Source organism: Bubalus bubalis, chromosome 9 (genome assembly GCF_019923935.1).
Source record: "Bubalus bubalis isolate 160015118507 breed Murrah chromosome 9, NDDB_SH_1, whole genome shotgun sequence".
In the NCBI taxonomy this organism is placed as follows: domain Eukaryota; kingdom Metazoa; phylum Chordata; class Mammalia; order Artiodactyla; family Bovidae; genus Bubalus; species Bubalus bubalis.
The window spans coordinates 51872823-51896060 of NC_059165.1; the positions used below are offsets into that span (position 1 = coordinate 51872823).

General features: G+C 38.2%; 1 protein-coding gene and 1 non-coding gene across 5 annotated transcripts in view; one reads left to right on the forward strand and one right to left on the reverse strand.

Annotated features, from left to right (window-relative positions):
- Positions 1 to 23238, reverse strand: part of SPINK5 (serine peptidase inhibitor Kazal type 5) — a 264208-nt gene that overhangs the window by 90989 nt on the left and 149981 nt on the right. The window lies entirely within an intron of this gene.
- Positions 23048 to 23151, forward strand: LOC112587138. Its single transcript, XR_003111672.3, has one exon. It is a non-coding gene; the product is annotated as a U6 spliceosomal RNA (small nuclear RNA).

A 23238-nucleotide genomic window follows, 5' to 3' on the forward strand; every position in this document is an offset into this window, starting at 1 on the left:
CTTAAGTAGATGTTAGGCTTCCATCATCAGCTCCTCCTCCAGGTTGAGCAAGGGAGTTTTCTTGTCCCTACATGGTCAAGCTAGGTGCACAAATTATTGTTTTTTATGTGTGCAGAGAGCATGTCCTGGAGATCATTAACTTACCGAGCTCACTGGGCAGGATGGGGATCTCATGTCACCACTGTTTTATTGTTTTGAGGTCTGTCTCGTGCTTCTTGCATGGTTTATTGCTAAGTAAATCTGTTTTCTTGAGTTATCCATTAACTTATAGGGGTCTCCCATATTTTTTTCTACTTACAATATCTTATAATGAATAATGAAATCACCCAGTCATGTCCTACTCTTTGAGGCCCCATGGACTGTAGTCTACCAGGCTCCTCTGTCCATGGGATTTTCCAGGCAAGGGTTCCAGAGTGGGTTGCCATTTCCTTCTCCAGGGGTTCTTACTAACCCAGGTATTTAACCTGGGTCTCCCACATTGCAGGCAGATGCTTTACTATCTGAGTCTCTAGGGAAGCCTAAAATCCCTTAGTGGGATTACATATTTAATCACCTCTTTGTACCTTACTCCCTCTATGAGAATTTCTTTTTGTCTGTCTAGAAAGGCTAAGAGACTATAGAGATAAGCATATCATTTTATCTAAGAACAAGATGAGATGGGTGCTGTTTGATCACTAAGCATACAGACCTTACTATTTATAGATATAATTGTTGCTTTTGTTAGATTAGGATTAAGAAAACAGAATGATTCAATACCTAATGTTTGACCGTATTAAGTTTCACGTGTTGGGGTAATATTTGGTTCTTAAATACAATACTCAGCTTCTCCTGCAGTTGTTACTACAGAGACCCTTGTTCCATGACACTATACTATCCATTACCTGGGAATTCTGTATGTTCTGAAGTCTCCTAGGATTTATTCTGACTGCAGAAAACAGGTTTCTGAAGCCAAAGTCCTTTGGGGAAAAATTACAATGACTTAATTCTGAAGTAGCTAGTATACTGAATTTAGGTAAAAGAGTAATGCGTATTTTATACTGAAATATTTTATGTGCATACTTACAATAAGAAAATTGTCAGATTTGTAAGTAAAATTAGGAAAATATATTTCAGTTCAGTTCAGTCACTCAGTCATGTCCAACTCTTTGTAACCCCATGAATCACAGCACGCCAGGCCTCCCCATCCATCACCAACTCCCAGAGTTCACCCAAACTCATGTCCGTCGAGTCGGTGATGCCATCCAGCCATCTCATCCTCTGTCGTCCCCTTCTCCTCCAGTCCCTAATCCCTCCCAGCATCAGGGCCTTTTCCAATGAGTCAACTCTTCTCATGAGGTGGCCAAAGTATTAGAGTTTCAGCTTCAGCATCAGTCCTTCCAATGAACACCCAGGACTGATCTCCTTTAGGATAGACTGGTTAGATCTCCTTGCAGTCCAAGGGACTCTCAAGAGTCTTCTCCAACACCACAGTTCAAAAGCATCAATTCTTCAGTGCTCAGCTTTCTTTATTCAATTGTTTGCAAAGAAACAAAATTTGCTATCATTTATGGTACATCATTTTATGTACTATAATGTACATCATTACATAAAGTACATACATAAAGTACATCATTAAGGTGTACTTACTAAGTGACAGGAACAACAATAAAGAGTAAATACCATTTTGTTCTGTTTTTACAGGATGAAAAATAGAGGTTTCAGTTCAGTTCAGCCACTCAGTTGTGTCCAACTCTTTGCAGCCCCATGAACTGCAGCATGCCAGGCCTCCCTGTCCATCACCAACTCCTGGAGTCCAGCCAAACCCATGTCCATTGAGTCGGTGATGCCAACCAACCATCTCATCCTCTGTTGACCCCTGCCCTCAATCTTTCCCAGCATCAGGGTCTTTTCCAATGAGTCAGATCTTTGCATCAGGTGGCCCAAAAATTGGGGTTTCAGCTTCAGCATCAGTCCTTCCAGTGAACACCCAGGACTGATCTCCTTTAGGATGATGGACTGGTTGAATCTCCTTGCAGTCCAGGGGATTTTCAAGAGTCTTCTCCAACACCACAGTTCAAAAGCATCAATTCTTTGGTGCTCAGCTCTTGTTATAGTCCAACTCATGGTCATCCATGCTTGACCACTAGAAAAACCATAGCCTTGACTAGACGGACCTTGGTTGACAAAGTAATGTCTCTGCTTTTCAATATGCTATCTAGGTTGGTCATAACTTTCCTTCCAAGGAGTAAGCGTCTTTTAATTTCATGGCTGCAATCACCATCTACAGTGATTTTGGAGACCAAAAAAATAAAGTCAGACAGTTTCCACTGTTTCCCCATCTATCTGCCATGAAGTGATGGGACCGGATGCCATGATCTTAGTTTTCTGAATGTTGAGCTTTAAGCCAACTTTTTCACTCTCCTCTTTCACTTTCATCAAGAGGTTCTTTAGTTCTTCTTCACTTTCTGCCATAAGGGTGGTGTCATCTGCATATCTGAGGTTATTGATATTTCTCCCAGCAATCTTGATTCCAGCTTGTGCTTCCTCCAGCCCAGCATTTCTCATGATGTACTCTGCATATAAGTTAAATAAAAGTGAAAGTGAAGTCACTCAGTCGTGTTCAACTCTTTGTAACCCCATGGACTGTAGCCTACCAGGCTCTTCCATCCATGGGATTTTCCAGGCAAGAATACTGGAGTGGGTTGCCATTTCCTTCTCCAGGAGATCTTCCCAACCCAGGGATTGAACCTGGGTCTCCCACATTGTAGGCAGATGCTTTACCATCTGATCCACCAGGGAAGTCCAAGTTAAATAAGCAGGGTGATAATATACTGGCTTGACATACTCCTTTTCCTATTTGGAACCAGTCTGCTGTTCCACGTCCAGTTCTAACTGTTGCTTCCTAATCTGCATACAGGTTTCTCAAGAGGCAGGTCAGGTGGTCTGGTATTCCCATCTCTTTCAGAATTTTCCACAGTTTATTGTGATCCACACAGTCAAAGGCTTTGGCATCGTCAATAAAGCAGAAATAGATGTTTTTCTGTAACTCTCTTGCTTTTTCGATGATCCGTCAGATGTTGGCAATTTAATCTCTGGTTCCTCTGCCTTTTCTAGAACCAGCTTGAACATCTGGAGGTTCATGGTTCATGTATTGCTGAAGCCTGGCTTGGAGAATTTCAAGCATAGTAAAGTATACTAGCATGTGAGATGAGTACAATTGTGTGGTAGTTTGAGCATTCTCTGGCATCGCCATTCTTTGGGATTGGGATAAAAACTGACCTTTTCCAGGCCTGTGGCCACTGCTGAGTTTTCCAAAAAATGCTGGCATATTGACTGCAGGACTTTCACAGCATCATCTTTCAGGATTTGAAATAACTCAACTGCAATTCCATCACCTGCACTAGCTTTATTCATAGTGATGCTTTCTAAGGCCCATCTAACTTCACATCCCAGGATGTGAATGGCTCTAGGTGAGTAATCACACCATCGTGATTATCTGGGTCATGAAGATCTTTTTTTGTACAGTTCTTCTGTGTATTCTTGCCACCTCTTCTTAATATCTTCTACTTCTGTTAGGTCCCTACCATTTCTGTCCTTTATTGAGCCCATCTTTGCATGAAATGTTGCCTTGGTATCTCCAATTTTCTTGAAGAGATCTCTAATCTTTCCCATTCTATTGTTTTCCTCTATTTCTTTGCACTGATTGCTGAGGACACCTTTCTTATCTCTCCTTTCTATTCTTTGGAACTCTGCATTCAAATGGGTATATCTTTCCTTTTTCCCTTTGCTTTTCACTTCCCTTCTTTTCACAGCTATTTGTAAGGCCTCCTCAGACAGCCATTTTACTTTTTGGCATTTCTTTTTCTGGGGGAGTGATCTTGCTCCCTGTCTCCTATACAAGGTCATGAACCTCCATCTATAGTTCATCAGGCACTCTGTCTATCAGGTCTAGTCCCTTAAATCTATTTCTCTCTTCCACTGTATAGTCATAAAGCATTTGATTTAGGTCGTACCTGAATGGTCTAGTTCTTTTCTCCACTTTCTTCAATTTAATTTTTAATTTGGCCATAAGGAGTTCATGATCTGAGCCACAGTCAGCTCCCGGTCTTGTTTTTGCTGACTGTATAGAACTTCTCCATCTTTGGCTGCAAAGAATATAATCAATCTGATTTTGGTGTCGACCATCTGGTGATGTGAGGTTTGGTGAGACTCTATTACTTTTCCAAAGTCATATAGCCTGTAAGCAGTGGTTGTTGAAAATGCTAACAGTCAGTACAAATAGAGGCAGTTAAATCCAGAGCCCAAACTCCAAACTACCACACATTGTAGTGACCATAGTATCTACACCTATAACTAACTTATCTCAGACACTCCTTGCAATAGACTGAACCATGTCCCTCCAGAATTCATATGTTTTAAGTCTTAATCAACCCCTAGTATCTCAGAACATGACTGTATTTAAGAAAAAAATCCTTTCATAAGATGATCATGTTAAAAATGAGGCCATTAGGGTTGAGCCCTAACCCAACTGATTGGTGCCCTTATAAGAAGAAATTTGGACACAGACTCGATGGATGCCTGTGCACAGGGACTTACCCCAGGCCACATGGTTTGTATGTGGTCAAGATGGAGCTCATGTCTAGGTTTTAAGACTTAAAATTTTGTTCTAAAAGCAGCAAGTTAAATAGCACCAACCATTGTGTCATATCACAATTCTGATTCATTAGACAGAAAAAAGGATTAATAAATTAGAGAATTGTCAAGTATGGGACTAAATTACCAAACTGTGGTTTTAAAAAGTTTTAAATGTAAGTCCAAAGTTAGGTGTTATGGTATTCCAATGGATTCCATAATATTGCCCACATGAATACAACACATATCCACTCAGTTCAGTTTAGTCACTCAGTCATGTCTGACTCTTTGCGACCCCATGAATTGCAGCACACCAGGCCCCCCTGTCCATCACCAACTCCCAGAGTTCACTCAAACTCATGTCCATCGAGTCAGTGATGCCATCCAGCCATCTCATCTTCTGTTGTCCCCTTCTCCTCCTGCCTCCAATCCCTCCCAGCATCAGGGCCTTTTCCGGTGAGTCAACTCTTCGCATGAGGTGGACAAAGTATTGGAGTTTCAGCTTTAGCATCAGTCCTCCCAAAGAACACCTAGGACTGATCTCCTTTAGAGTGGAATGGTTGGATCTCCTTGCAGTCCAAGGGACTCTCAAGAGTCTTCTCCAACACCACAGTTCAAAAGCATCAATTCTTCGGCGCTCAGCTTTCTTCACAGTCCAACTCTCACATCCATACATGACCACTGTGGAAAAACCATAGCCTTGACTAGATGGACCTTTGTTGGCAAAGTAATGTCTCTGCTTTTGAATATACTATCTAGTTGGTCATAACTTTCCTTCCAAGGAGTAAGTGTCTTCTAATTTCATGACTGCAATCACCATCTGCAGCGATTTTGGAGCCCCCAAAAATAGTCTGCCACTGTTTCCACTGTTTCCCCATCTATTTCCCATGAAGTGATTAGACCAGATGCCATGATCTTAGTTTTCTGAATGTTGAGCTTTATTTTAAGCCAACTTTTTCACTATCTTCTTTCACTTTCATCAAGAGGCTTTTTAGTTCCTCTTCACTTTCTGCCATAAGGGTGATGTCATCTGCATATCTGAGGTTATTGATATTTCTCCCGGCAATCTTGATTCCAGCTTGTGCTTCTTCCAGCCCAGCTTTCTCATGATGTACTCTGCGTATAAGTTAAATAAGCAGGGTGACAATATGCAGCCTTGATGTACTCCTTTTCCTATTTGGAACCAGTCTGTTATTTCATGTCCAGTTCTAACTGTTGCTTCCTGACATGCATATAGGTTTCTCAAGACGCAGGTCAGGGGGTCTGGTATTCCCATCTCTTTAAAAATAAATGCCTACATTTATTTGATATCATTTGAGAGCCCAGTGTTATACTTGTGAATAAAAGATACGGTCTCTAATCTCTAAGAAAATATAGTCTAATTGAAAAAGTAGAAAATAATCATACAAATCATTGTTCACCTGAATCTGTGAAAATCTTCTTAAAAGGGTGTCCATTGAGTCAAACTAGCATAAAATAAGATATCTGACCCCTAGAAGGGCGTTCCCTGATGATAATCTCAATTCTAAAAAATAAGCTGGAGTTAAAAAGGTATATAGACTTCACCCATATGAAAAATTCAGTAAATCAAAATGGATCATTCCTTGTAAAAAAATAAACTTATGGTTATTAGAGAGTAAGGGGCAAGGAGGTATAAATTGGGAGAATGAGATCGACCTAAACACACTACTACATATAAAATAGATAACTCATAAGGACCAACTGTATAGAATAGAGAACTCTACTCAATACTCTGTTATGGCCTATCTGGAAAAAGAATCTTAAAAACAAGTGGTTATATGTATATGTATAAATGATTCACTTTGCTGTACACCTAAAATTAACATAACATTGTAAATCAAGTATACTCCAATATTTTTTTGTTTTAAATAATGAATCACTCCTTAAATAATGAAGAAAACCAACATTTTGCTTTAGTAAATTCTTTTATCTGAATTTTTAGCTTCCACTATATCACTAACAAACACTAAAAGTGTTAGCTAACTAACAGTATTTTGGGGGCAGGAGTTGAGTCTAAAAGTGAATGTAGAAATCACTTTGCATTTAGTGGGGTTTTGTTTCTTTTGAGTGACACCTCCTGCATGATGTTAAGGCATTGCATCACCAAGTCCTTACTATAAAACACCTCTATTTAAGAAAGTATTTTCCAGAAAGTAATTTTAATATTTCTGAGCAAGAAGTTGTATGTAGTGAACATTTATCTACATACACAGCCTTGGATTAGCCTACAGTGTAAGATAAGATTATTTTTCTTTCACTTCTAGACAGAAAATACTACTTATGCTTCTGAGAAGTATTATAAAAGGGTATAGGAAATTATTTGAGAACTCTATGCACTTACTAGCATTAATAAAGGCATTTACATTATTGTACTTACAGAGCAATATTGTATAAGATTTATTTTATAATATAATAATAATATTTATAGAATAACACAGTACAATAAGGATGTTGCCAGGTGACTCAGTGGTAAAGAACCCACCTGCCAAGTAGGAAATGTAGGTTCAATGCCTGCATCAGCAAGTTCCCATGGAGGAAGAAATGGCAACCCACTCTGGTATTCTTGCCTGGGAAATCCCATGGACAGAGGAGCCTGGCATGTTACAGCCCACAGGCTCACAAAGAGTTGGACATGACTCAGAAAATAAATAACAACAACAATAGTACAATACCAATTTGGACATGTATATATAGAAATATGTATATACTGTCTATATTTTATATACCTGATCCTCACATTAACTCTTTCAGATAAGCAGATAATGTCTGGTTTCCACTCATAGTCAGTAAAACTGAAAATAAGCCCAGTTGAATGATTTCCTTCATGTCTGTTAGCCATAAATGGAATCACTGTCAGGAATTCAAGTCTCCTAATATCCATATATATATACACATGTATGTGTATATATATACATTCTGATACATATATTTTTTATACTCTCCCATGAGGTCTAAACACCAATTCAGTGAGATTAGGATAAGAATGAAGAAAACATGAAAAGAGTACAAAAGAGAGGCAGGTATTCAGAAAGAAAATAAAGAGAAGGACACCAAGTACACTGAAAGAGAGAAATAATTCAATTTGAACCAATCTTGGTGATGAAGGGCAAATATTAACATGTCAAATGCTTTCCAAATTACAACTGTTAAAGATTTTTTTGATGCGGACCATTTTGAAGGTCTTCATTGTTATAACATTGTTTCTGTTTTATGTTTCTGGGGTTTTTTTTTTTTGCCACTTGGCATGTGGGATCTTAGCTCCCTGACCAGGGATTGAACCTGCACCCCCTACATTGAAAGGTGAAGTTCTAAACCACTGGACCACCAGAGAAGTCCCACAAATTATAACTTTTAATACATATTCTCATTTGGGCCTCAAGATCAACTTTTGAGCAGGCTGGACCTATATTATTGTTAACATTCTCATTTTAGCAAAACTTAGAGATATAGTAACTTTCTCAAAGATACAAACAGTAAGTGGTGAAAGCTGGAGTTCAACAGAAGTCTGTTCAATCAAGATTCCATTGCCTTTTCCCTATGCCCTTAGGCTTTTCTAACACTGTGAAAGATGTTTGAAGGTACAGCTTTCATAATTTCATTAGAAAGGAAATGATGAGAAGGCAAATAAGAAAACTAAATACCTATTTTATTCTCTGAAAAGAGAAACAAAAAATTAATATGTATGCTAAGAGATGCGTACTAAGTCACTCAGTCATATCCGACTCTTTGGGACCCTATGGACAGTGGCTCACCAAGCTCTTTTGTTCATGGGATTCTCCAGGCAAGAATACTGGAGTGGGTTGCCATTTCCTCTTCCAGGGAATCTTCCCAACCCACAGATCGAACCCGTGTCGCTTACGTCTCCTGCATTGGCATGCAGGTTCTTTACCACTAGCACCACCTGGGAAGCTCATGCTAAAGGATACACCAGGGGTTTTGTCTTTTATTTTGTTTTAATTATAAGATTCCTGTTTCTGGCCAAGATACAGGAACAAGGAAAGGAGGTTTCCTCCCCCTGAAATAATTTTTTTTTAATTAGGATAAAAACTACATTAAACAATAGTTTTCTGATACTGGATATTAGATAATGCAGGTCATGATCCCTGGGAGTGAGAATAAAACCCCAGTTAGAGCTACATTGCCACAGTTTACTGTCTATAGTTTCTAGGCTTTTGCATAGAGAAAACACAGATAGAGCACAGCAGTCTCCCTGAGATGAGGATAGAAAGCTGAAAGTTGGGGAGACCAAGAGAACTAAAATTTACGTGGCATGGTACCAAGAGGAGAGAACTTCAAGGAGAGATTTGTAGCAAATTATCCACCTAGAGTCTTCAAATGAGTGGTAATAAATAATTCTATATGAGAAAACTACTCAAGGCTGGGGGAAAAAATCACCCTAAGAAGTAGAGGGAATAATATTCGAGTTTAAACAGGAGAGGAGATGGCTTGTGTTCCCACCAATAAAATGGGGGAAAAAATATGTCATTCGGATAGAAATCTGAGAAGATATTTCTCTAGTAGGGGGACAAAATAATCCACAAAAGGCTGCTCTGCTTCTACCTAACAAAGCTTAAAAGCAAGGCTAGAAATTATCTAAGTATTTTCAAGTAATTTTACTATGTTCCAGAACCAACTTCAAGGACATTTAGAGGAAAGAAAAATATGCATCACCTAACAAAGTAAACAGAAAATGACTAGCATACAATCCACAATTACCACAGACAGACCAAGAAACAGGAAATGGAATTCATGTTAAGAAGGAAAATTCAATCCAAAGAATTGGCTGGACTCATGATTCCAGCAAAGTAATAGGAACTGGAGATACACTTCTGCAGTACTGCAGAACTTACTACACTTCTGTAGTAAGTAAACAAATAAAAACAAACACATAAAATAGATGAAACAATGGTTTTCAAGATACTGAACAGCAGTCTCTTGAAATGGAGACAAGTGACCCATGATAAACAGATAGTAAACAAACAAGATGAACCTTAAAATTGCCCCAGTTCACTGTCCTTAGAAAATTTACAGGTCACAGAGAATGGAGGAGAAACTCAGGTACAGCCATGCAGACCCTGTGTTAAGGAGACAGCTGAGACTCCAGGAAGGTGAAGTCAGTTGAAATTTATCAAAACAGAATATTGGAGATGAGAGAGCTGATGAGTGGAAACCCTAAAAATATGAATAACCCTAAGGATTCTGCAGAATTCTGATCACCAAACACATATGAGTAACTAGTCAAGATCAAAGAAAGGTCCATCTGAAATGATTAAAGAGAACAGTACCCTATGTTTATACAGGATCAGGACTAGTACCTGTTCCTATCAATCACACTGGAAAAATCTCAAAATTCATAAGGCAACTCAACCCTACTGGACAGAGTACTCATACGGGCTGTGTCACAGTACTAAATGATAATTAGCTCTAGTGTGAATATTTCTCCCCTCTTACCTAACAAATGGTAATAGCAAGACCCAAAAGAACTCACAGTTTTCGATGAACAGAACTGTATCTGAGAACAAAATTAAAAATTATTTACAGAAATAAAAAATCATTCTCTACTCAATAATATAAAATAATGTCTGGTATTCAATAAAAATTACCAAGCATGCTAAAGAAGAAAATAGTGAGGAGAAAAATCAATCAATTAAAACTAACTCAAAACTGTCACAGATGTTGTAATTATCAGACAAGGGCAACAAAACAGTTATAACCATGCTCCATATGTTTGAAAATATAAGGAAGAGACATGGAAGATACAAATTACAAAAAATAAAAATTGGACCTTGGAGCACAAAATTTAAAATATACTACATATGATTAATGGTAAATTGGATGTCATCATAAAAAGATTAATTATAAAAGACATATGATATAAATGATGCAAAATAAAACACAGAGGAAAAAGATAAGAACATCAGTGGTCTGTGGGACAACTAATAAAAGAAGACTGATATCAATTTAACTAGAGTTCTCAAAAGTTGGCCTGGGAAAGCAGAAAAAATATTTGAAGTAATAATGGCCCCAAATTTTCCATACTATAAACCAACAGGTCAAGAATCTTAATGAACTCTAAATATAAGAAATAGAAAGAACCCATACCAAGGCATATCATTAGCAAGTTGCTCAAAAACAGTGAGGAAGTCCTTATAGCAACTACAGGGCCAGAGGGTGGGTATAGAAAGGCTGTTATATATAGAATAATAAAGACTAGGAGAATGACAGTTTTTCTCTTTGGAAACAGCACAAGTAAAAACACAGTGAAGCAACATCTTTAAAGATCTTTAAAGCATGAAAGAAAATACTGTCAATCTAGGACTCTGTGCCCAATAAAAACATCTTTTAAAAATGATGGTGAAAAAAAAAATGATGGTGAAATAAAGACTTTTTCACATATATAAAAGTTGAAAGAATTCATCCCTTACTGCATACCTTTACTAAAAGAAATGTTAAAGGTAGATTTTCAGGCAAGAGAAAAATACATATCACATGAAAATATGGATCTACACAAAGGAAAGAGTATCATTAGAAAGAGTAACTACATGGGGAAATATATAAGAATTTTTCTTATTATTTACAACTCTTTTAAAAACAACTGCTTTAATAATAAAAAACTAAAAATCTATACATGATAATAAATTAACAAAGGAGATGCAATGAAATCATAAAATACTTGATTTATCCAAAAGCAGAAAAAAGGATAAAGGTAGTAAGAAAACAGATGGGACCAATAGGAAACATAAAGATGGCAGACTCAATAATCTATATTTAAATCTATGTATTTTATTAAAAATATATATTAAATGTAAATATGTTTTATATAAAATTTCAAGGAAGATCAAACCAGTCAATCCTAAAGGAAAGCAACTCTGAATATTCATGGGAAGGACTGTTGCTAAAGCTCCAATACTATGGCCATCTGATGCAAAGAGCCGACTCATTGGAAGAGACCCAGATGCTGGGATGGATTACGGCAGGAGGAGAAGAGGGTGGCAGAGGATGAGATGGTTAGATAGCATCACCAACTCAATAGACATGAATTTGAACAAACTCCGGGAGATAGTGAAGGACAAGAAAGCCTGGTGTTTTGCAGACCATGGAGTTACAAAGAGTAAGAGACGACTTAGTGACTGAACAACAAAAAGTGTATTAGACATAAAATATGTGTGTTATATGTAAGTGTGTAAATTGAAAGACAGATTGTCAAATTAGATGAAAAAGGAAAATGCAGCTATTTGCTGCTTTCAATAAATGCACTTTAAATATAAAGATGCTGCTGCTGCTGCTAAGTCGCTTCAGTCGTGTCTGACTCTGTGCGACCCCATAGACGGCAGCCCACCAGGCTCCCCCGTCCCTGGGATTCTCCAGACAAGAACACTGGAGTGAGTTGCCATTTCTTTCTCCAATGCATTAAAGTGAAAAGTGAAAGTGAAGTCGCTCAGTCGTGCCTGACTTTTAGCAACCCCACGGACTGCCGCCTACCAGGCTCCTCCGTCCATGGGATTTTCCAGGCAAGAGTACTGGAGTGGGGTGCCATTGCCTTCTCCGAAATATAAAGATAGAAATAGGTTGAAAGTAAAAAGATGATTAACATTAATCAAAAGAAAGCTTGATTGGCTATATGAATATCAGAAAATGTAGATTTCAGAGCAAAGAATATTACCAGGGATAAGGAGAATCATTTCAACATGACAAAGAGATCAGTTTACCAAAGACGACTCTCTTACTACTCTTAATGTTTGTACCTAACAAAGGAGACCTAGACTTATAAAAATTAAATGAGAGAATATTTCTTATTGTTTCATTAGATGAAAACTATTCATATGTTTATAAATTCATAGTTTATAACTCACTTGAAGACAGAATTGTTACCCACTGGCATTTTGAATACTTAGGAAAGTCTTGAAATTCCTTATGATCAAGTAGGAAAAAAAAAAATTTACTCCATGTAACCCAAGAGAGTAGAGCTAGAATCTGACCAAAGTTAGAGGCTGTTATGACTCCACTGAAAGGGAAATCTCTCTAGCAATGAAATCTGTCCAGAAATAAAGCAGGTGGTTGTCTTAGAGAGATTGTCTTTTACACCAGAGATGGCAGAAAAACCACAACTAACACTTAGGAGATCACATGCACGGGCTGCTACTATTTGAGCCTGGGTAGAATAAGTGGATTTTAAACTATAAAATTTGAATGCTATATAGAAACCTATGTAGAAATAACTAGAAACAATGGGGTTGGTATAGGATTAAGAAAGCGTTCAACATAGAGATTTGAAATTAAGCATTTTTCTCTTGGATCCTTATATATAAGGATACTAATGCCAACCACAAATTTAGATCAATATCAATTTGTAGGCATCATGTTGAATTTTATTAATTGAAAGCTTGAAAATCATAGTTTCTGGAAGAATAAAAATATTAAAAAAAAAATTTTCTGCATTAAGGAATCTAGCACCCTGGTAAGGAAGCCAATACTTGCCTCAGAAATGATTCAACAGAACATAAAATATTAACGTGTCATAAAAAAAGTACAAGTGAAATGTCCAGGAAAGATGTATTATTTCTATCTGGAAGATAGCAGTGGGCCTTGAGGATTAAGAATATTTGAACATGTGGGGATGGTAATGTAACTGATTTTTCAGCAGAATGACACACACAAAATTCCAGGAGCAAAATAATGTGGGGTGTCTATGAAAGAATATGTAGTACTCCTTTTGACTGTGTTGATATATGAGAAAGGAAAGAGCAGAAAGTAACTTTAGAAGAGTGGGATGCCAGAATGACTAAAATAAACAATAGTGACCACAGAATGCTGGCAAGTGTTTGGAGAAACCAGATCTCTCATATGTTTCTGGTAGGAATGTAAATGGTGCAGCCGCTCTGGAAAGTAAGTTGGCAGCTGCTTACAAAACTAAACATATACTAATTATACTACCCAGTAATTGCACTCCTGGGCAATTATCCCAGAAAAATGAAAACTTACATCCACACAAAAACCTGCAGTAGCTTTATTTATAATATCTCCAAATTGGAAACAACTACAATGTCCCTCAATAGGTGAATGGTTAAACAAACTTTGGGCTTCCCTGGTGGCTCAGTGATAAAGAATTTGTCTGCCAATGCAAGAGACTCAAATTTCATTCCTGGGTCAGTTGAAAAGATCCCCTGGAGGAGGAAATGGCAACCCACTCCAGTATTCTTACCTGGGAAATCCCACGGACAGAGGAGCCTGGCAGGCTATAGTCCATGCGGTTGCAACAAGTTGGATACAACTAAAGCAACTGAGCATCTAAACAAATTTTAGTACACCGAGCCATGGAATCCTATTCAGCAATAAAAAGGAATCAATTATGTATACATGTAACCACTTGGATGGATTTCAAGGGCATTATTCTAAGTGAAGGAAGGCTATCTCCAAAATGCATATAATGTAGGTCAATTTATATAACATTCAAAATTACAGACATGGAAAACAGATTGTCAGAGGTGAAGGATGGCTGTTGGAGAGGGAATGGAGGGTATGGATGGACTCTACTGAAGTAGCATGAGGGAAATCTTTGTGGTGATGGAAAATCCTATATCCTGATTGATGACACAACTCTGCATTCAATAAAATAACATGGAACCACTCTGATACATTTCATCAAAATAAAATTCCTAGTTTTGCTTTTATACTATAATTATGTAAGATTTCATTATGGGGGAAACTGGGTAAAGAATATACAGGACTTCTTCATATGGTACTATCTTAGCAAAATTCCAAAAAAAAAAAAGGTTTTAAAACATGTAGATTACAAAATCCTTTTTTTCTATAAAGCTAACCATATACTTATCATTGGACTCAGAAATCTCACTTTTAAGTATTTATTCAAAAGAAAATTAAAATATATGTTCATATAAAACTTATAAAAGAATATTTATAGCAATTTTGTTCATAATCACTGAGAAACAGACATGATCCAAATGTACGTCAGTTGGTGAATGGATTAAAAAAAAACTATTGCACATCCTTACAGTGGATTTTTATTCAAGAATAAAAAGAAATGAACTACTCCACCATGGATGAACATTAAGAACATTATTCTAAGTGAAAGAAACCAGATACAAAATTCCATTCATATGACAGTTTTAAAGTGACAAAATTACAAGGGCAGAAGTCAGATCAGTGGCTTCCAGGGGCCATGAACCAAAGGACAGGATACAGAATTGACCACAAAGGTGCACATGAAAATACTCTGTGGTAAAGTGTGTTACACAAGTGACTGTTAGTCGTAACTTATGCAAATATACACCCAAAACTTTGAATTTTGCCTTTATAAATTTCACTTCAATAAACTCAACTTTAGCAAAAAAAATTGACATTCAATATCATACTATTTCAAAAAATTTATATATATATGTATATCTCTCTCAAGGAAGACAGAAATGGATTTACATGACAATCCTAACATTTGTTATCTCTGAGAGAATTACCTATGATTTTTCATATTTCTCTTTCATTTTTCTTGTCTGATAAGTTTTTTGCACCAAGTGGGTATTATCTTTAAGAACAAAAATGCTAATTTTAAAAATTAGTTAAGCATTTTTAGGGCAGGATAGGACACAAAGTCATCCAGCTCTCTTGTTTAGTTTACAGATGAAGATATGAGGGTTAAGACAAATAGAATGATTTTTCCTAATTACTTAAATTTAAAGGGTTTACCAGGTGGCTCAATGGTAAAGAATCTGCCTGCCAATGCAGGGGATGAAAGGGATACAGGTTCAATCTCTGGATCAGGAAGGTCCCCTGGAGAAAGAAATGGCAACCCACTCGATTATTCTTGCCTGGAGAATCCCAAGGACAGAGGAGCCTGGTGGGTTACAGTTCATGGGGTCACAAAGCACCATTTGCTAAGACTAACAGAATGATTTTTCCTAATTATTTAAATTTAAAACCACACATCCACAGTACCTTGATCTCCTAAGTTGTATGATCTAACTGCAAATGTCATAATTTATTTTGATAGAGGGCGCAGTTTTCATCCTTCCAGACTCCTGCTTCTTAATGCCAAAGCAAAGTGTTTCAGGATTCCTGGCCGATCTCCTGCAGGTGGATCCCAATACTGTCTGGACAGAGAAGATTAATTCTCTAACCTGTACCACAGAAGACGAGTAGTTTTTGGAAATGTGTAACTTGCTAGCATATTGATCTCAGCAAACATGATAAGAGAATCATTCACTTTATAGAATTGTTGAGCAGACTGACATGATTTGTGAAAAGGTTAAAACAGCTATTATTATTGGTAGCAGTTCAAGTTATACATGCTGAAGCCTACTTGAGAGTCAATGGAGATATAACTTAGAAATGTTGGCTTTGGAGCAATGCTGCTGCTGCTAAATTGCTTCAGTCGTGTCCAACTCTGTGCGACGGCATAGACGGCAGCCCACAGGCTCCCCGGTCCCTAGGATTCTCCAGGCAAGAATACTGGAGTGGGTTGCCATTTCGTTCTCCAATGCATGAAAGTGAAAAGTGAAAGTTAAGTCGCTCAGTCATGTTGGACTCTTATCAACCCCATGGACTGCAGCCTACCAGGCTCCTCCATACATGGGATTTTCCAGGCAAGAGTACTGGAGTGGGGTGCCATTGCCTTCTCCTGGAGCAATGCTATCTGAATTCAAAAACTGACTTTTTGGCTGTGTGACCAGGGATACTTTTCCTAAACTCTCTGTCTCAGTTTCTTAAACACTAACCTGAGAAGTGTTACATGATTGCCATGAGGATTACATGAGGTATTTCATGTAAAGTCTTTAGATGGTACCTCGAGTATGGAGAGTGCCCAGTGCTATCTGTTGTTAGAAAGGTCGTTTCATTAGGCTGCTGACAACATTGAATTAGAGACCACAACTGGGAAATCCACTTCTGGGTCTTTTAAACTGTTGAAATATTTTGTAGGAAGTGCTAAAAACCAGTGCTTAATTTTAGGTACACACCTAATAGACTCTGCTTCTGTGAAAAGAAGAGAAGTGAAAAGCAAAGGAAAAAAGGAAAGATATAAGCATCTGAATGCAGAGTTCCAAAGAATAGCGAAGAGAGATAAGAAAGCCTTCCTCAGCGATCAATGCAAAGAAATAGAGGAAAACAACAGAATGGGAAAGATTAGAGATCTCTTCAAGAAAGTTAGAGATACCAAGGGAACATTTCATGTAAAGACAGGCTCAATCAAGGACAGAAATGGTAGGGACCTAACAGAAGCAGAAGATATTAAGAAGAGGTGGCAAGAATACACAGGCTAACGGCTAAGTCACCTCAGTCATGTCCGGCTCTGTGTGACCCCATAGACAGCAGCCTACCAGGCTCCCCCGTCCCTGGGATTCTCCAGGCAAGAACACTGGAGTGGGTTGCCATTTCCTTCTCCAATGCATGAAAGTGAAAAGTGAAAGTGAAGTCGCTCAGTCGTGTCCGACTCTTAGCGACCCCATGGACTGCAGCCTACCAGGCTCTTCCGCCCATGGGATTTTCCAGGCAAGAGTACTGGAGTGGGGTGCCATTACCTTCTCCACAGGAGAACTATACAAAAAAGAGCTTCACAACCCAGATAATCACGATGGTGTGATCACTGACCTAGAGCCAGACATCCTGGAATGTGAAGTCAAGTGGGCCTTAGAAAGCATCACTATGAACAAAGTTAGTGGAGGTGATGAAATTCCAGTTGAGCTATTTCAACCTGAAAGATGATGCTGTGAAAGTGTTGCACTCAATATGCCAGCAAATTTGGAAAATTCAGCAGTGGCCACAGGACTGGAAAAGGTCAGTTTTCATTCCAATCCCAAAGAAAGGCAATGCCAAAGAATGCTCAAACTACTGCACAATTGCACTCATCTCACACAGTAGTAAAGTAATGCTCAAAATTCTCCAAACCAGGCTTCAGCAATACATGAACCATGAACTTCCAGATGTTCAAGCTGGTTTTAGAAAAGATAGAGGAACCAGAGATTAAATTGCCAACATCTGATGGATCATCGAAAAAGCAAGAGAGTTCCAGAAGAATATCTATTTTTGCTTTATTGACTATGTCAAAGCCTTTGACTGTGTGGATCACAATAAACTGTGGAAAATTCTGAAAGAGATGGGAATACCAGACCACCAGACCTGCCTCTTGAGAAACCTGTATGCAGGTCAGGAAGAAACAGGTAGAACTGGACATGGAACAACAGACTGGTTCCAAATAGGAAAAGGTGTATGTCAAGGCTGTATATTGTCACCCTGCTTATTTAACTTCTATGCAGAGTACATCATGAGAAACCCTGGGCTGGAAGAAGCACAAGCTGGAATCAAGATTGCTAGGAGAAATATCAATAATCTCAGGTATGCCGATGACACCACCCTTATGGCAGAAAGTGAAGAGGAATTAAAAAGCCTCTTGATGAAAGTGAAAGAGGAGAGTGAAAAAGTTGGCTTAAAGCTCAACATTCAGAAAACGAAGATCATGGCATCTGGTCCCATCACTTCATGGAAAATAGATGGAGAAACAGTGTCAGGCTTTATTTTTGGGGGCTCCAAAATCACTGCAGATGGTGATCGCAGCCATGAAATTAAAAGACGCTTACTCCTTGGAAGGAAAGGTATGACCAACCTAGATAGCATGTTCAAAAGCAGAGATATTACTTTGCCAACAAAGGTCCGTCTAGTCAAGACTATGGTTTTTCCAGTGGTCATGTATGGATGTGAGAGTTGGACTGTGAAGAAAGCTGAGTGCTGAAGAATTGATGCTTTTGAACTGTGATGTTGGAGAAGACTCTTGAGAGTACCTTGGACAGCAAGGAGGTCCAACCAGTCCATTCTAAAGGAGATCAGCCCTGGGTGTTCATTGGAAGGACTGATGCTAAAGCTGAAACTCCAATACTTTGGCCACCGTATGCAAAGAGTTGACTCATTAGAAAAGACTCTGATGCTGGGAGGGATTGGGGGCAGGAGGAGAAGGGGACGACAGAGGATGAGAAGGCTGGATGGTATCACGGACTCGATGGACATGAGTCTGAGTGAACTCCGGGAGTTGGTGATGGACAGGGAGGCCTGGCGTGCAAAGAGTTGGACATGACTGAGTGACTGAACTGAACTGAACTAATAGACTCCAGGTGAGGGGAGTTATTTCCTTCTTGGTACCCCTTGCTTTGGACAACTTATTGTACTCCAGCTGGTATAGTTTTGTAAGGAACTGGGTCGCTCTTAATGAACAATAGCCGCACATGGCTGGACAGACTGACAGGTCTTCTGAGTCATCAAGAAGCAATACCTTTTCAAATCGTTTAGAAAATCAAACAGCTCACTCTAAGCCCATAAGTTTTCAAATACTTCACCTGTTGAAAAGAGAGGAAGTGGCTTATTATCCAGCAGGGAATGAGACTGGAGGGAATGCCTTTTCTTTCTGTTACCAGCCTCTTACGCCTTTAGCTCATTTGCAAGTTCATGAATAAAGTCAAAATAGTGTTTGATATGGAATTAGGAAGCCTTTTAATTCCAGTCCTCACTTTTATCCAAAGTGAGGGAGATTAAATTCCTAAATTACTAATGAGGTGAGGCACACTGGGAAATGAAAAAAGGGAACAAAAAGAAGGTAGACCAATTAAACTGTACTAATGAAATGTATCAACCAATATAATAATATTGCTTCACAGAAAATATTTAAGATACTGAAAATACTCTGTATAATCCTATAATGGTGGAAACAGGCATTATACATTTTATACATTTGTCCAAACCCATAGAATGTACACTATCAAGAGGGAGCCCTAATACATGTATATATATGGCTGAGTCCCTTTGCTGTCCACCTGAAACTATATTCCAATATAAAATTAAAAGTTTTTAAAAAAATAAATACAAAAGTGAACCTGAATGAAGATATAATTAAACAATATAAAAGGAAGGAATTTCTGAGCCATAAGGTGTTAAGAAGAAGCCAGTCACTCTTCTTGGTGAAGACTGGTATTGTGTGCCTCAGCTCCTGTCTTTATCAGGTATTATATATTTACCTACAAGTCTAGCTCGTCACATCTCAAAATCTCAAACAAGTATGTGAGGTTTGGAGAAGAAGAGAGGGAAGCTCTGACACAATTTTTTTTTTTTTTTTTGCCTCTAGATGAATGACTATATGCAATTTTTAAATTAAAGTTAGTCCTTAAAAAATACAATTTGTTGTCATCTGGGCGAGGTTGCATTGTAAGATGCCACTGCTGTGAGGGTGACTGACTTCGGCACCAGGCCAAATCCATTGTGGGTGTGGAGACATCCAGAATAATAAAGTATCACTCCACCCTGTTGTCTTGTCACCTAATTAACTGGTGTGCTCTGAAAACAACTCTTGGGAGTCAAAATAATCTCTCATCTTAGACCTGTGATGCAATGGGAAAATGGCAACCTACTTAGGGCGGAAATGAGGAACATCCTCTGACGTTGGTTTTCTGGGAAGGGAGGCAAGAGGAGAGAAATGGGCACTGTAATTCCCATGGAAGTTCACTCTTGATTCCTTGCCCACTTGGCCTAGGCTTCTGAGCTCAGCAGAAGGTGCTTGCATAACCCAAGCAGCTTAGCCCCAGGCCTCTTCTCCAGGGGTGGAAAAAATTAATATCATCTTAGGGCCAAATAAATGCCTTTGTCAGAGTTCACTTTTTCCTTTCATTTCTCATGGAAGTAAACAGTGAGAGTAGATATGAGGTGAATCCTCTCACCAAAGGAAAAAATACTGAAAACCTTTCAGGTCAGACCCTAACAAGAAAACACACAGCCCTCTTGAGTCTCCAGTCTTTGCAAGAGTTCAATACCCGAAGAACCAGGTGTATTGATATATAAATTTATGAATAGTCACAAATGTGTCATAGTCTTTGAGCAGGAATGGGTCATAGTATATGCTACTATATTAAAATATCTTCATTTTATCAGTAAGGGGAAGCCATAGATTCAAGGACAAATAGCTAGAGACTAGGAGAGCTAGAACCTCATTTCACTTCTCCTGACTCCTAGCTTCATGTAATTTTTCCCAATCACAACTTTTTCACTCACTCATTCATTGCCTGATTTGAGGATTGACTGTTCAACACACTGTATGTCAGGGAATAAACTCAGACTCATAATGGGATTTGACTGCTCATTTACATTTTAAATAGTTTTAATTTATTTTAAGTAGAGGCAGTTTTGCGCCCCGCCCCCCCCACCCCCGGGACACTTAGCAATGTATGGAGATGTTTTTGTTTATCACAATTAGGGATATTCTATGGCCCCTAGCAGAAAGTGACTGGGAATGCTGTTAAACATTCTGAAAGGCACAACTCTCCCCACCCAAACAAAGAATTATCCAATCTAAAATGCCAATAGAGATGTTCAGAGACTATACTCTAGCGCTATTAACCAGAACTAACTACAAAGCTTCATTGATTATCTTGGTGATTATACAGTTGATTCTAGAACAAGGAATTTGGCTATATTCCACAGGGAGTATAATGTACTGATAGAAAAGTCAAGTGATACTTATTTTTGAATGTTTTACAGGATTAGCCAATTTCTTATTTCTGATTTTAAAAATAAAATCCTCCCCTGAGTACAGAACATATGAACAAATCTTAAATCCATCAATAACACATTTTTGAGAGAAAGAACCATTAAAAAACATGTAGAATACTGGGCATTTTACTTAGGTCTTCTGTTTCCTCCATGCTTTCCAATCATTACTTTTTCAAAAGCATCTCCAGAGCTGAACTTCTTGTAGATCTAATGTCAAGATCCTTTCCTTCCAAGGATCTTTCATGAGTGACTTTTCACCTTTGATGAAACTTCACCAAGTTACTTACCTAGGGATTCACAGCTGGTCACATACAAAGGTTTATTTGTATTTCTGATCCTTTTCACTGTTAAAACCATGGTTTACCTTATATTTGCATTCCCAAGGGTGCTTTCCTCACTTCCATTCTTCCTGCTTCTTCAGAATTTTCCTAAGTGTCTTCTGTTCTTACTTTGGAGGTGGCAACATTTCTGTCTTTGCTATATGTAGTTCAATGTTTAAACAACAGAATTTGTTCAAATATAACCTTGAATATAATGATGCAAGTGAAAAAGTGAAAATGTTAGTCAGTCGTGTCTGACTCATTGCAACCCCATGGACTGCAGTCCTCCTGACTCCTCTGTCCATGGAATTCTCCAGGCAAGAATATTGGAGTGGGTTGCCAGTCGCTTCTCCAGGGAATCTTCTGAATCCAGGGATTCAACCCGGGTCTCCTGCAGGTAAACTGCAGGTAAATTCTTTACTGTCTGAGTCAACAGAGAAGCCTGAATATAACCATAACATACATAATAAATAAAAGTGTTTTGTTTCCAAACAGAGATGGGAGGACTAGTATGCTTCACCTAGCCTCCCCCTACATTACAAGTACAGTTGTTCAGTCATTAAGTCCTGTCTAACTCTGCGACCCCATGAACAGCAGCATACCAGGGTTCTTTGTCCTTCACTATCTCCCAGACTTGCTCAAACTTATCCATCGAGTCAGTGATGCCATCCAACCATCTCATCATCTGTTGCTCCCTTCTCCTCTTGCCCTCAGTCTTTCCTGGCACCAGAGTCTTTTCCAATGAGTCAGCTCTTCACATTAGGCAGCCAAGTACAAAGACCATAACTTTTCAAATCATTTGTACACATCTAGCATTTAGGATGGGGGTACCTGCCAAGACTTATATACTTTATTGATCAAAATGAAAGAAGAAAAAGATATAAACTGTTTGAAAAATCACAACAATGTCAAGTGTGTACTTTTCTCCCTATTTTCCTCCTATATCTCAGTTGCTCAGAGGTATGCTAAATATTCCTGTTATGAAGAACTGTATTTTTCTTCATTGAACACATTATTCAGATTAGCCATCCCTTCTCTTCATTTTTAAAGATGTCTTCTCATTTCCCATTATATCAAAACTGTTCATTCACTGTACTTGCTTCAGCAGCACACATAATGAAACTATTCATTCACTGATTTGCTGAGTCATTACTGAACATCAATTTCAAAGTTGGTGGAAGTTACTGAAGATGAATCAGATACAAGTCTTGCCTTCGAGGATCTTATAATAAGGTAGGCAAGGCGTATGCCCAATGTAGCTCTATTTTGAAATAAAAAGTGTTAATTGCCAAACAATATAGTGGCATGGGAATTTAGAATGAAAAATTGTACTATCAGCTGAAATATGAAGAAAATGTTTATAGGAGACATGAAATCTGAAAAAAAAAAAAAAGCCTTGAGAAATGAAATGAACCTTGAGAAATGGTGTCAACATAGAGATATGTGGGGTAAGACTCAGGATATGTATATCTGGATGAACAGTGATATTACAGAGTTTAATTTGACTGTAACAAAAGGTGAATGAAATAACAACAAATATAATTAGGAAAAGATATTAGGTGCTCACTTCGGCGGCACATATACTAAAATTGGAATGATACAGAGATTAGCATGGTCCCTGCACAAGGATGACATGCAAATTCGTCAAGAGTTCCATATAAAAAAGCAAGAAAAGGATATTGGGACCCAATGTAAAGGACGTAATACCTGGATCTCGGGACTCATTCAGCTTTATCTCCCATGGCTTCTT